The sequence below is a fragment of the Vulpes vulpes genome, chromosome 6 (assembly GCF_048418805.1).
Source record: "Vulpes vulpes isolate BD-2025 chromosome 6, VulVul3, whole genome shotgun sequence".
Lineage (NCBI taxonomy): Eukaryota > Metazoa > Chordata > Mammalia > Carnivora > Canidae > Vulpes > Vulpes vulpes.
The window spans coordinates 55,746,517-55,761,819 of NC_132785.1; the positions used below are offsets into that span (position 1 = coordinate 55,746,517).

Consider the following 15,303-nt stretch of genomic DNA (forward strand, 5'->3'; position numbering starts at 1 on the left):
TCAAATCTGAAAAATAATTTTAACAAAAGAGAGCCTAACATGGGAAGGAGAAGCTCCCTGGCAGAGGGAACCATGATCCCTGAGGGAGAAAAGTAGTAAATGGAGTAAGAATACTGGAATCAAAACATCTGTTTGAGAAAACACAGATAATTCAACCATAAGAACAGGGGTATATGTGAAGCAGCCTGGCCACAATGATGAATTTTAACTAGGTCTCTGCAAAAGTAAAACAAATTCTTTGATGAACTTCAAAGTTCTCAACTTTGTATCTATGTGTGTAAGTGTGTGTGCTTATATATATATATATATATATATATATATATATATATATATATACATGCACTACCAAGGCTTTAGTGTACTTTTGACTTCTCTTACTAAATCAGGTTGTGTTGATCACATGCTGACTGAAGGCAGGAAGCTGATCCAGAAGCATCGTGCATGGCCAGCACAGAGTCTAGACTCAGAGATCTGCCAGGACCACTGATACATGGCACACGAAGAGCTCATTACAGAATGTGTGCAGTTCCTACCTTAAATGCAGTGGATGCTCCAGGAGGAATGCTTCATGCTTTGGTATCAAAATTTTGCCGTTATTTAATAGACAGTAATTAATTAAAATTATTGGTTTCATTTTTTGGGTATGTGCTGCCAAAGTGAGCATTTGATTTCATTTTTTGCAAATAGCTTTAGGTGTACAAGTAATACATAATAGCTGTAGAAATCTGGGGGGAAATCCCTGAGAACTCCACAACCAAGAGATAAATGCTGTTTAGGTTTTGTGGACATCATCCCCAATATTTTTTTCTGTATGTTTTATAAATCAGATTATATATATGGAATTCTCTATCCTACTTTTGTTGATTATATATCCGTTTTCCAACTGTACCAATTACTTCATAATATAATTTCCTATGGCTGTGTAATATTCCATTTTATGAATGTGTTGTATTTTACTTTCCCTGATGCCTTTTAATTTTGAGACATTATTGTTTAGGGAGTTTTCACCAAGCATGGGGTTTTAACCAAGAGGGAATAATTAATTTAACCCTTTTTGATATGTCATTTAAATTATTTTGGCTTTTTTGCTTCTTAAAAGGGGGTCAATTATACATGTATGACATCTACTAAGATAGCAAAACCTGCCCAGGAGAAAAGGTTGAAGATGATTATTACAACCAGATGAAATTACTTCAATTACCTTGTTTAACTTTTAACTTAGAGTTCAATTTATTTAAAATTTTTTCAGTATTCCTAGGGCTTGTCTAGAAATGGCCCCACTGTTACATTTTGTTTTACTCTGCTAGAGTGTGTATTTATGTTCATGTGATCATGTATGATTGCCAGGTTTTAAAACTTTGCTTTAAGCTGAAATATTGAAGCTTTTATTTTGAGGACCCAATGATTTATTATCCTTAGAATTTCATTTGAAATACAATTAAGAAATATTGGAAAAGATCATCTATCTTGAGTCATGATGTCCTTCAACATCAATGGCAGATTTTCACTTATAACAGTAACAAAATTAAACAACTATTTTCCCTAATATGTTATGTATACAAAATAAGACCACATTTCTTAGAACACATTCTTTTACTCATGAAAATCTAATCATCCATATACATGTTTTCTGGAAAATACATTGTATCGATCAGGATTCAATCAGAGAAAAGAACCAAAGGGGGGTGGGAGAGAAAGTAGAGAGACACAGATACAGATAAAGGGACAGGTGGAGAGAAAATAGATATTTTTCTTTATTGAAAATACATTTATTGCATTTATTTAATTTATTTCAATGGCTTACACCATTGTGGGAATTATCTAAGTAAGTCTGAGGTCCATAGGATGAAAGTCAGGAAGGGAAGATGATGAGCAGACTGTTATCCATGAGTTTGAGCTAAAGCATGGAGTCATCAGGCTCAGTGAAGCCCTAAACCCTCTTTATTTTTTAGGGGCTTACCTGATAAGGTCAGACCCATCTAGGATAACTTCCCTTTTGATTAACTTAAAGTCAAATCATTGGGGATTCTAATCATATCCACAAAATCCCTAGATTCGTGTTTGTTTGAATGACTGAGGACTGTATTTTAGCCTACCCAATTTGCCATATCAAAAAGCCATCACATATGAGGATAAAATATAGTTGAGTTTTAAAGTCCAATTTTCAATGCTTATTGAAAAAGGTTTGACAGTCTTGTTTTTTTGTTTGTTTTGTAATTTGTTTTGAGCTGAAAGAGTTAACAAAGATGGACAGCGTGACTTTTAACAATTCATTATTTGTCTTCAGTGTGTTGGGTTTGCATGATATGTATAGTTAGAAATACACGAATTTTGTATACTTTTGCTCCATTAGTTATTGACTACAACAGTTCTTCTTTAAGCTTTCAGCCACCATTTGCATTAATATTAATATTTAATACAATTATGGCTAATATTATCCTCTGAATGCTTTTATATAATAATAGCTTTGCATTTATACAATGCTGCTCTTCCAAAGAGCTGTGAGTGCTTTGTCGACAGTGAGCCAAATTTCTTCCCCTGAGTAAGCTATTCTCCATCTACCCCTAGAGAAATATTAACACTTGAGAACAGGACCTTGATTTGTGCTTATAGCAGAAATAAAGTAATCAGTGTTCTTAAAGGATAAGATACTTCTCCAATAGGTCCTGGGAGGATTATTTAGTGTTTTAAGCACTTCACAAAATATCGTATGGAATCGTTCTTTGTTACACTTGTGAAACTGAACACAGAACATTGGACATTGTGAAAGTCAGTATTTTTGAATGATGGATAAGCTGTAGCCAGAACAATCCACTGTTCAGTTCAGTGGGATTTTCCAATGGTTTTAGAAACGAAGTGGGTGTAGTTTGGTTAGGATATCAGCTTTCTTATTATGTACACAAAAGATAATTTTTATAACCAGGAGGAGGAAAGTTCTTGGTTGTAAAGATTGGGATAGCCTAAGTACTTTCTTTTGGCTAGAAAAATAAGGACCATCTATTGTGTTTGGACTAAGATACAATCAGTGAAATGTCCCAGGGGACAATATCATTCTATTAAACAATAAGCCAAGCAGATGATACCATACAGAAAATACTCTGATGAGGGGTCATGAAATCTCCTGTTGGCTTTGTCCCTAAATAACTCTGTAGTATGAGCAAATCACTTAACTTCTGTTAAGTTGTCTGTTTCTTCATTTACATGGTTAGGAATTGATCTAATGACATTGTTCAACCTGTTTGTGTCTAAAACTCCAGGAAAGAGGAGATCAGACATCTTGAGGGTTGCAAAAATTACCTTGTAAAAGGGTACAGGCATTTTTATTTGATATTAGAAACGCTTCAATTTTTTTGTCCTTAAATGCTAAATAATTTCTATACTTTATCAGAGCAAAGACATAGCATCCAATGGACAAATTTACTGTTTATTCTAGACAACATGGTGATTTCAGCTGGTTTTATATATTCTAGTATAATTTAAAAACTTAGTCAAATTATCTTATAGCTTTCAACTTAAAATGATAAGTTTAAAGCAATTGCTTAGCTACATTTAAAAGATTGCAATCTCAGGCTAATCTTGTGGATTCTCTTGGACGCTAAGTCTCTTGAACATTGATTGCAACTACTCTAAATATCAAATACATGGGTTGTTATTCCTAAACTTAACACAAAATCCTCACACTGTGAATTTGATTTATGTCATCAATATACTTAATTCTAAACCTTCCTGGGTTATTTATAGTACCTATTAATCTTTTATGGAAGTGATTTCCTATCCCAAGTAAATTGGGTTATATCATTGACAGGCTGAATTTGTGTATTCAGAGATTCTGGCTGGAGTAGGAGATCTGCAGGGGTAGTCATCCAGGATGACTTTTCTCCCAATTGTGAGAGACAGACAGACAGACAGACAGAGCTTTTCTGGAATGGTTTTGAAGTGGAACTGGGCTGTCAGGGGCAGGGACTACACTTCGACTTGAATCTGCAACATCTCCAAGTCCCAGCCTATGTGAGTCTGCAACATGTCTAGGCTACTTCATCCTGCATGTGGAAGCAACTAATGATGAATGCTAAACAGCATTTACTGTTTGGTGTTATTCTGAATTTCCGACCTACTCACCGCTATTTAGAAGTTACTGAATTTGACTTTGCTCAGCTCATGTGTTTGTATCCATCGATGGCATAGACATAGCTTCTTCATTCATTGTGATGACAGAACAGATTTTTACTATGAAACATACGGTGCCATTTGAACCCAACCCCTTCAGGTAAGGGGGACAAATGTATTAACATGATAGTATTTCCTTCATTATTATTTCTAACCTGGTTTGTTGAGTTTATTATTTTTTGAAGGTTTTATTTATTTATTCATGAGAGACACAGAGAGGCAGAGACACAGGCAGAGGGAGAAGCAGGCTCCCTGTGGGGACTCAGATGTGGGACTCGATCCCATGATACTGGGATCATGCCCTGAGCCAAAGGCAGATGCTCAACCACTGATCTATTCAGGTGCCTCTAGTTTGTTGAGGTTAAAGGATATTCCTAGGAACAAATATAGTAGCTATGAGATACATGGCAGGTCTTGTTTAACTTTCATTAAAGGAAAAACTATTCATTCTGACTTTTATTTCACACTATCGGAGTTGTACGATAAATAGTGATATTTCTTTATTTCTATACCTCAAAGCGTTTGCTCCAGGATCCCTCGGAGCTAACAGAAAGAAGCATTCTAGTGACAATGAAGTGAAATGTGGGCTTTGAAATGGTAAGTTCTGTTGCTTGCAGAGGCCAGCTGGGCAGGCACCTGAGGTAGCTCTCTGGGCTCACTCCCCTGGCTCATCCTATAGATCTGGCCACTTGCTTAAGGGACTGAGTCTTGGGGTCATGAGAGCTGCCCCTGGGCAGTCAGAGGTCCACTGGGAAGGGATCGCTTTACCAAGTTGCCTTCCCTGCAAGCCCAACCCTCTTCTTCCTGCATCTGGGCACTACAAGTCTTCCCTCCTCTTGTGCTAAGGAAGCTGGTATGAGCCTCTTAGCTCCTGGCCTCCAGCTCCCCGAGGAGTCTAGGCTTTTCCAAAAAGTCCGGGCTGGGGAGGCTTCTGAGTTCCTGGAAGCTTCTGTCTTGTCCCTAAAAATCACACACACACACACACACACACACACACACGCACATATACACTCAAGGCAAGGCAACGTAAAGTCCTTACTAACATTTTGGGAGGGAAAGAAAAATAACAATAAGATAAAGAATAAATAGAAATCAGTAAGTCAACAAATTTTCTCGTAACATGTATTTAGAACTATTATCATAAAATATATATTTTATATATTTATGTAACTATAAATATATTTTATATATTTATGTTTCATATATGTTATGAAACATATATTTATGTAACTATGAAATATATTAAATATTTTATGTGCCTTTATTTAAAAAAATTTTTTTTTAAATTTATTTATGATAGTCATATATATAGAGAGAGGCAGAGACAAGGCAGAGATAAAGGCAGAGGGAGAAGCAGGCTCCATGCACCGGGAGCCCGACATGGGATTCGATCCCGGGTCCCCAGGATCACGCCCTGGGCCAAAGGCAGGCGCCAAACCACTGCGCCACCCAGGGATCCCCTATGTGCCTTTATATACACACCATATTTAATCTTTGTTGTGCCTTGTCAAGTAAGGGAAGAAGTTAATAATCCCTGTTCTGCCGATGATAAACCTGGGATGCGAGGAAGTTAAGTTCTTGTCTTATTCTCACAACTTGAAGTATGTATGTCCATGTGCATGTGTTCTCAATGGTGGTCGCACATGAGAACAACAGGGAAGCCAAGATATGACTCCCATGCTCAGGACTTGCCTTAGGTGAATTAAATCCAAGTCTCTGGAAATGGTTTTGCCTTGCTGTCTGCTTTTAGGTTTCCAGATGATCCTTACATGCAAGCAGGGATGAGTATAAGAATTGAACTTAAAACATAGGTTTTTCTCCTTTCAAATGCCCTGTTTTTAATGTCATAGCACAGTAATTGTTTGAATCTGGCTACTGAGGATGTTAATTCTTTCTGGCTCCATGAAGTGGAGGGAAATGTCTTCATCAGGCATTTCTCAGAGCACTCGGCCATCCAAGGAAGGACCAAAGAGGAACTGCCTGGCATCGAGAAGTAGGCAGGGGAAGGGCAGATGTCCGTGCTCCTGGGGGTCCTGCAGATCCACTTCCTTCAGGCTGGCTGCACAAAGTAAGTGCCCCTAAGTGGTGTGGTGTCATGAAGCCTAGGGAATTTCAAGTCTGCAGGCATGAACCCTGCTCGCTGAGCTCCACAGTGTTACCCTGCATCCTGGGTAAGAGGTAAAAGGTCTAAGAAGATGACAACAGAGTTCTCCAAGGACAGAATGGATTATCTAGGGAGGTGGTGAATATCTATTTACAGAAGGTTTATGTATGAGTTGGATGACAACGGGGTATGAACTGACTGATTAATTAATTAAGCAAGTATTGACTAAGTGTTTTCTGCAGGCCAGACACTGTATTTTGCACCGGGGATTCAGTAGAACTATAGCGTGTATCCTGGGCACTAAATTCTAGTTGAGAAAAACAAATTCTGGTGGGGAGAAACTAGTAAATAACAAAATAGTAATATATTTTGTTATATTTAATATAATATTGGTATCCACTTCAACAGAGGGAATTGGCAAGTGCACTTCACTAGGATGATGAATACTGTTCTTTTCAGGACAGCGAGGATTCCAAGTTTCTCTCTGCTATTAGGCTTCTTTGTCATCACCATCATTATTTATATCACCTTTGTCTCACCAGCATCTATGTAGTACATGCGGAGGGATCACAGAGGGAAGAAAAGCAAAGCGATGATTTCTTGCTCTGTGCTTGCTGCATTATTTACAATGCAGGTTTTTAGGGAGGACGGAGATCTATCGTTGCGTGATGAGCGAGCAGCATTCTGTTGTCTGCAAGGCTAGTTTCCTGGCTTCAGGGCTCTAGGCTTTCCATTTGGGTGACTTGATTTCCCTCCTCAGTCAGCTGGGAAAATATATTTAGCAATTCAGTTTGAACTCCTTTAAAATGTACCTGCTTTATCGAGTGAAAGATGAGAATCTTATTTACCCAGGAGAAAGGTCAGATGATTAAGGGAAAAACTATGTAAAATATGAGCTTTCAATCCTTTTGAGGCTTGGTTTTTAAAACTTACGATCTATGCATAATGGTAGAGCCACTTTCACAGAGTATGCGGAAGTTGATGGCTGTAAGGGAGTTCATAACAAAAGTCTTTGTTTATAAAATAGAGATTTGATCAGGAAAGAGGGAAGACTTGGAGGGAATGGTCTCAAAATGAAAAAGAAAGAACCACCAAAAAAGGCAGCGAGTAAAGAAAATCCCTTGAGGCAGTCAGGTGTGAAGGGGTCTTCTAGACTCAGAGATAAAAAGCAGACTGGTTTCTTATTACTTTAATTGCTTCCTGCCTGCTTGGGTCCCTAGTTGAGAGTAGAGTCAGGGGATGGGAAGGAGAGAAAGCACATTCTGGAATGATAAGGACAGGCACACTGAGAGAACTGCCATCTAATTAGCGTGAGTGGCCTTAATTGGAGAGTGGATCTAGGGTGCCCAATGGAGAGAAAATCTTTGGTGGGTGTAAGAAGCCCAGAGTGCCCCGAGAAGACAGGGCGGTCTAATGTCCCTTGAAGGCTGAGGGTCCCTGGAAGCGCTGCAATCCTAATATCCAACTTCACACCTGGTTAGGGGGATACTTTGCAAAGACAGACAGGGATGATGGCTACGTGAAGCTCTATGCTAGAGTGAGCAAAGCCTGGAAAATGGACATCTCACTTGAGCATTTAAAGAAATCAGAGTCTGTAAATGCACTTAATGTAGTTTTCTTTGATTTCTAGCCTATTTAATAATTAGACCATATATATAAGATCAGTGAATAAAGATCTCCACTAGTTGATTTCTTTATCACTCTCTGGTTAAAAGCTTGGTGGTCAGGCCAGTCCAAGGAAGGAAGAAGCATCCCCTGTGCTCATCTAGGGGAGGCCTGTCCTTTGATGAGGGACATTAACTCTCAGAGTTAAAACCACTACCTAAGCTGTAATGTGGCCCTTACCAATGTTGTTTTACAGTGCTAAAAAGCAATTCGGGGAAGAATCTTTTATTCATTCAGCCAATAATTGGGTCTACTGGGGGCCAAGCATTTGCAGAGAACTGAGGGTCGAGAAATGTGGGACACTCTGCCCTTCCGAAGCTCAAGTGTGCAGGAGAAGCCTGTGCAAAGGGCTCAACTCAAGATAGTATTTCAGAAAGAAATGGTTTGGGGTCCAGCCTGAGACACCCGATGGAAGTTATGGGAAGAGGTGTGAGCTGCTTTCCTCACCAAAGTGAATTTATTTACAGATTTTCAGATTTATTTAGTTTTAACGATTTTTAGGGAAAAACTTTTCTCAAGCACATGTGGTAGAAAGAGGGTGAGTTTTACAGCCTCTCCGGGACTCAGATGCGCATTTGACAGGTTGTTTACCTCTTCTGAGCTTCAGGGAGAAGTCCACATCTGGAACACAGAGACAGCTGGCTGCTCTCAGGAGTAGCGGAGGTTAACGCAGGTAAGGCGCACACAGGGCTCGGTTAATAGTTCGCAGCTATGATTATAATGTTGGGGGAGGAGCTCCAGACACACCTCTTGTCCAGCACTTCCCCGTCCCCATCCGGTGATGTGGCTCACTGCTTCGGACCTTGCCACCAGAATGATCCAGCAGAAAGCCTGGATCTCTCGATGGTGCTTCCTGATTTAAACCCTTTCCTGACTGCATCGCCTGAAGACAAAATCTTTCTTCCCCACTTGAAACACAAGGTCGCCCGTGATCCACACTGAGCCACACTTTTCCCGTCTTATCTCCATTTCTTTTCTGCCTGCTTAAAATCTTCTCCTCTACCAAGACCAGACAGTGTGCAGGCCCTGATCACAGGGTGCCATCCCACCACACTTTGCTTCTGTTGGGATGCCCCTTTACCTCCTCTTGCCATAAACAGAGTTTTTATTTACTTTTTTTTTTTTTAACTGCCAAGCATTATGGAAAATCTTCCTGGCCATGACCCTTCCGTGACAACATGTCAATGCCCTGCCTCTAACACATGGAATACCGAGATGTTCCCATGGTCCCTCTCTCTGTCTATACTGCAAACTCCTCACTGACTCATATCTCCAAATCCTAGCCCAGTGCCTGACATGTAGTTGACATTCAGTAATGTCTACTGAAAGGGACCCCACTGCGGGTACCCCCACACACCACACATAACGTTTTGGGGGGTCAGTTTAGCTTAAGGTATATTGTTTCCTTTAAGATAAAGTCCTAAAAATTGCTACCATGTGTTGTTAGCATCGTCGATAATTATAAATCTTGTTTTCAGGCAGTTTATCTCCATTACTGTGTAAGTCAGAATTGATCTGCTCTGTGACATCTTGTGCACCTCAGTCTCCTCTGTGTCCTTCTACTGTCTGCAGTGGCCTGTGTGCTTAGCCAAAGCCACGTTGCCCTCACCTCTTTCCTGGTCCTGTTGAACAACTCTGTGCCTTCTGACACCTTTGACCATTTGCCTTAATTATACTGCATCTATCTTGCGCTTTGCTCTATATTGCTTTGAGGTCCCCTATCTCCAATGTCATCGGTGTCCCCTAATGATATATTCTGGAACCAGTTCAGCGTGTCTGGAATATGCATCTATTCGTCAGAATAACCTGCGCTCATCACCTACACTGTCAGACTAATGGCACTTGGAGATATTTATGGGTCTTTGCAAAGACCACAATGGCTCCTGCTGCATCTGCTGATTGCTCTTCTGATACTAATGTTTGGATGTTGGCTAATTTTCTTAAGCATAATTCTGATAAAATAGTGCTCTTACAGAAAAGTCCTCTCCACAGAGATATCTATTAGCTCCTTCATTCTGCATGATTTCTGGAACCATTTTTCAGACTTTCTAATCTTTGAATCACCTTTGACTTTGAGTTTCCTTGTAGGACATATTTGAAACAAATCATTGTTTGCATGATTATCTTTATGTCGCTGTCTTAAATTTAAATCCCTGACACATGTGATAAGAATTGAAATGACATATGAACAGCATGGGCATGCAATATCACCTCTCACACCCAGATGTAAATGTGAATTGATGCACTGATCATCACCTCCAACCCTCCCATTCGTGTCTGTCACCATTTAGTGAGATGACACACTTTCTGCTCCCGGGTTAATAGGAGGTCCCATCCTTCTCTTGAATACTAGCATTTTCCTGTCATTCCTTTCCTTGTCCTAGGAAAATCTGCATCACTGACACCCCCATTCCCCTCAGGCTTTCTGTTTTATTCATCTGAGCCTTTTCTCATGACCCTTTTTTTCCACGAATATTTTACTTTATCTTGGATCATCACAAAATCTTAGAAAGAAACACTCCACACATTCAGAAGTTGTGCTTATCCAGGGCACTGTAGGTAGAAGTGAGTCTTTTTTGTCTGTGACTTAAAAATACACCAAACCCAGAATCCATCCAGATCGGTCTGCTGGGATCCAAGCTCACCACACTTCTCTTCCTTGTCTTCATCGCTACTTCCCTGTGCCTGGCCTCACCTTCACCCACCTCCCACAGCCCCCTGTGATGCAGACACCTTGTGTCCTCCAACTCTTCTTACCTGGCTATTGTCTGGGGTGATGCTCTGCCCTGCAGACCTCCTCCCCATAGCTGTTGTGTATTGTCGTGCATTTCACATCCCTTGGGGATAGAGCAAGGCATGGCTCTCTCCTCCCTCTTTTGTATGCTGCCTTCAGATCACTGCTCCTCCTTCCCCTGTAAGTAGAAAACGAAGCCACAGCAACAGCAGACCCTGGCTTTTTGAGGCTCAAGACACTTCACATGAATCTCCATCTCTTTCTCCCCATTGCTATCACCTACTTTCTTTCTTCTTCTTCTTCTTTTTTTAATAATTTATTTATTCATGAGAGGCACAGAGAGAGAGAGGCAGAGACACAGGCAGAGGGAGAAGCAGGCTCCATGCAGGGAGCCCGATGTGGGACTCAATCTGGGGTCTCCGGGGTCATGCCCTGGGCTGAAGGTGGCGCTAAACCGCTGGGCCACCGGGGCTGCCCTCTACCTTCTAACCTCAAGAAATGGCATGGCTTCGGCACATGACTTGGAGTCCATTTCTTTCCACAAGGCCTGTCAGCAGCATGCCTGACTCCTGTACCTGAGGGCCCCTGGCTAGCCCTGCTTTTCTTGCCTCATTATTAGTTTGTGTCCTAATCGGACAACAATTTGTTTCCAGTATTTGCTTGCCTGGAAGTTTATAGTTATGTGCCTTTTCCTGAGTAGTCCGAGCTGGACCTTTTGCTTCTGGATCTGCTCCACACTTGTGCCGCTCTCATCCTGGGATTGACTTTACCTGCTTTTGGTCTGGATCCATCGTTGCCTGAATCCCACGGTTTATCCTTTTGTATTTTTTCCTGCCTGCTTTTGGTGGCTCATATTTGTACGGATTTTCAGAAAAGGGTCTATGAGGAGTAAAATTTAGGATCTCTGAATGGTTAGCAAGGTGGCTAGCATCTCACATTTGATTTCTAATTGGAGTCTAAATCATTTTCCGTTAGATTTTAGAGGCATTTCTCCATTTTCTCCTTCTGCCAGTGTTGCTGGCAAGGGATCTGACAGCCATGACATGTTTGTTCATTGATAGGACACCTCTTCCACCCCTTACAGGAGCCCGTGAGACTTTTATCTCTGCTCTTGTGAGAATGCATGACGCTGCATCTCAGCATAGGACTTTTGCATCTATTTTCCTTTATCCTCATTAGATTATTTTGATCTGAAAACAGGTGACCTTTTTTTCAGGTTTGGGGAATTCATTCTCCATTATATCTTGATAATTCCCACTTTTTTTTTCTTTCCCCCATTTGTCATATGCATTATTTGCCTATTAGGCCTCCTGGATTTGTCCTCTATGTTGTGTATGTGCTTTTAGACTTTCCACCTCTGCTATGTCATTCTACATTCTGGTGGATTGCCTGGCTTTTATTTTCTGTCTCTTCCACTGATGAATTTGTTTTCAATTTCACCAATCGTATATAGTTTCCCACCTGTCTTCACTGTGATTTTTTTCATAACATTCTGTTTGAAACAGATTTTTTTCCTCAAATCTAATTTTATCAATAAGAGATTTATTTCTCCTCCTTCTCCTTTTATTCTTTCTTTTTAAAGTTTTCTGTCTTCTCTGTTTTCTTCTTCATCCAGATGAAGTTCCTCCTTGACACCTGCCCTTTTAAGACCAAAAGACTGAAGCCATTAGAAAGGACGAATACCCACCATTTGCTTCAATGTGGATGGACCTGGAGGGCATTATGCTGAGTGAAGTAAGTCAATTGGAGAAGGACAAACATTATATGGTCTCATTCATTTGGGGAATATAAAAAATAGTGAAAGGGAATAAAAGGGAAAGGAGAGAAAATGAGTGGGAAATATCAATGAGGGTGACAGAGCATGAAAGACTCCTAACTCGGGGAAACAAACAAAGGGTAGTGGAAGGGAAGTGGGTGGGGGGATGGGGTGACTGGGTGACGGGCACTGAGGGGGGCACTTGATGGGATGAGCACTGGGTGTTATGCTATATGTTGGCAAATCCAACTCCAATAAAAAAATATACAAAAAAAAAAAAAAAAAAAGACCAAAAGACTGAGTTGCTGGTTGAGGTTTCCTCCACCGTGCTGCCACAAACTCCACCCCCAAGTGCACCCTTCAGTTTCTCCCTGCTGTGGGGACACTGACGGGAGCCCCAGAGAAGTTGGGGTCAGCCTGCCTCCCAACTGGCTTCCCTCCAGCCTGCCGTTGGCTGCAAGCGCACCCTCTCCCAAAAGGAAATGTCACAACTTGGGACTGTCACACCCACATCGTCCCTCCTATTGTTGTGTCAGTGCCCATAAACCCCTGGCTACCTATGCATAGAAGAGCATCAGTGAAAAGAAATATTCACATGGTTCCACCATTTTTAGCCATATTGTCTTTCCCATCCTCCCCATACCTGCTGTCATTCCCTTGTATCGGTACCTCTGGGTGCAGAGGCACAGAAGGGCTTCACTTTCCCTGGGCCCCCTTCACGGGAGAGTGGACTCTGGGCCGTGCCACCTGAGTTCTGTTCCACTTGCCCAGGGACTTGGCTTGGCTTTCCATCTTCCTATAATTCATTGATAATGTACATCTGATAATGACTTCCTTTCCTTTTCTCTTCTTTTTCTTTATAGCCATGGATTTATTTCTTTTTATACTTCTTCTGGACTTTATATACTTCTGATGGACTTTAAGAGAAATGGGAAATGATCCATGCGCTTGGTCCTGCCAACTTGAACTTGCAGCTCTCATATCTAGTTAAAAAATTCATGAATGAAGAATTATTTTTGAGGAATTATGAATTATTAAGCACAACGCTTGAAATTTTCCTCTGCGTCAGCTCACTAACTTCTCATAATGACAGCAGCCTTCCCATTTTCACAAGTGAGGGAATCAAGTTTCAGAGAGGTCTACTCATGGCTCAAGGTTGCACAGCTTTTAAATGGCAGAGCCAATATTTCAACTCAAGCCGTCTGATTCTAAAGTGTGTGTGCTTTTATTTATACTACAGCTGAAAAGAAACTAGCCATCACAGACTTTGGGGAAGGTTGGCAATAATGGAGAAAAATGAACATTTTGTATGCAATCACTTCTGTGAGCTTCAGGGCCTGGATCTCTTTTTACAGCTGGTGTGCAAACATCAACTCTGCACCTGTCCCTGGAAGTTTACATAAACAGGGATTGTAACTTGATGGTCAGAAGTAGAAGCAGTATTTTTGAGAAGCAAAAAACATTTGAGGGCAGAATTAGGATCTCAAATGGTCACAACAAGCATGACTAGAAAAAAAAATCCTATTTAGTCAGAATATGTTACCCAGGGATAGGATTATCAGATTTAGCAAATAAAAATATAGGAGTTAAATCTGAATTTCAGGTAGATTATGAATAATGTCTTAGTATAGATTCATACCACTAAGAAAAATGATTTATTGTTTATCTGAAATTCAAATTTTACTGTGTTTCCTGTGTTTTATCTGGCAGCACTACATAGAAATAAATGCATTTTCATGAATTTCAGCCTTAAAACTTGGTTATACAATTGTAGGATGGGGAACTATGATAGAGGTTCCTGTAAGAAGACTTATTGTTTCGGTGGATTGTAATATCACTGTGAGTCCATAAGGTGGTTAAAAAACAAAACAAAACAAAACAAAACAAAAAAACCCCCAGTAAGATCTGAGGCCAGATTGTTAAAAAAATAGACCCCCTCAGGAAATGTATCTGAAATACGGGCTGAGGGGATCCTGTCCATGAAATCTGGGTTATTTTGTTTAAAATGTAGCTTTCAGGGCCCCTAGAAACCTGAATGTCTAGAAAGAGAGCTTAGAAATGTCCATTTTTAACAACTTCCCTAGGTAATTCTTGGACACAAAAAAGTTTGAGAATGACTTGATCAAGAAAAATGAGATGTCTCATCAGGAGCTGGCCAGGCCACCCCCAGGGGACTCTGTTCTGGGCCCAGTGCTTCATGTCTGGAACACACACCCTGAGAAATGAGGCTGGGTCTGCCCTGATTCTCCACCCGTTTAACAACAGAAGAGCCAGGCCTGTGTAGCCCAGAGGATTCTCAAGAAGACAGGAGAGCTTTGTTCTTTTTTTGTTGTTGTTGTTTGTTTTTGAGAGCTTTGTTCAATCTGATTATAGAAGAACGTTTTGATTTCTGCCCAGTGGGTGCCCAGGAGTTAGAATTAGGATCAGTTCAGAGAAATTATGAGCAAAGCTGGGGTTCCTATAAGGATGGATTATCTGGCCCTTATATTAGGTAAACATAGAGGGGACCTCCTTTTGAGATAGTGACTTCTCCATCATGGGGTATTTTGAAAATGAAGGCTGAGAGTTCGCGAGCATTTCTATTGATGAGCTTTACTTAGAGGCCAGCCAGGGGGTTAACTCTGAGCGAGGGCCAGACACAGCCCTGCCCCTAAATCTCAGGCTCAGTATCGAGAACCCTCATGTTTACGCTGAGTTGTATGAACATAATTAAAATGTTGAAATTGTGTACAAGGTTAAATAACCAGGCTTCTGAATTTTGACCAGAGTGGAAAATGTTGCTGGTGATATGATGGTTTTCAAAATCATGCAGGCCAAGGGAGCCTTGGGCTCTTCCTTTTGGCTATGAGGAGAAATGCGACTGTCTCTAGTGACTGA

General features: G+C 40.7%; 1 long non-coding RNA gene across 2 annotated transcripts; it reads left to right on the forward strand.

Moving 5' to 3' along the window:
* Positions 1-386: 386 nt before the first annotated feature.
* On the forward strand, positions 387-14,167 carry LOC112927475 (uncharacterized). Of its 2 annotated transcripts, none has more exons than XR_012002046.1 (6): positions 387-576; positions 4,687-4,764; positions 6,076-6,235; positions 8,538-8,609; positions 12,286-12,404; positions 13,290-14,167. It is a non-coding gene; the product is annotated as an uncharacterized lncRNA (long non-coding RNA). The 2 variants fall into 2 exon arrangements; XR_012002045.1 differs by having other exon boundaries at positions 490-576; positions 8,544-8,609.
* Positions 14,168-15,303: the final 1,136 nt, after the last annotated feature.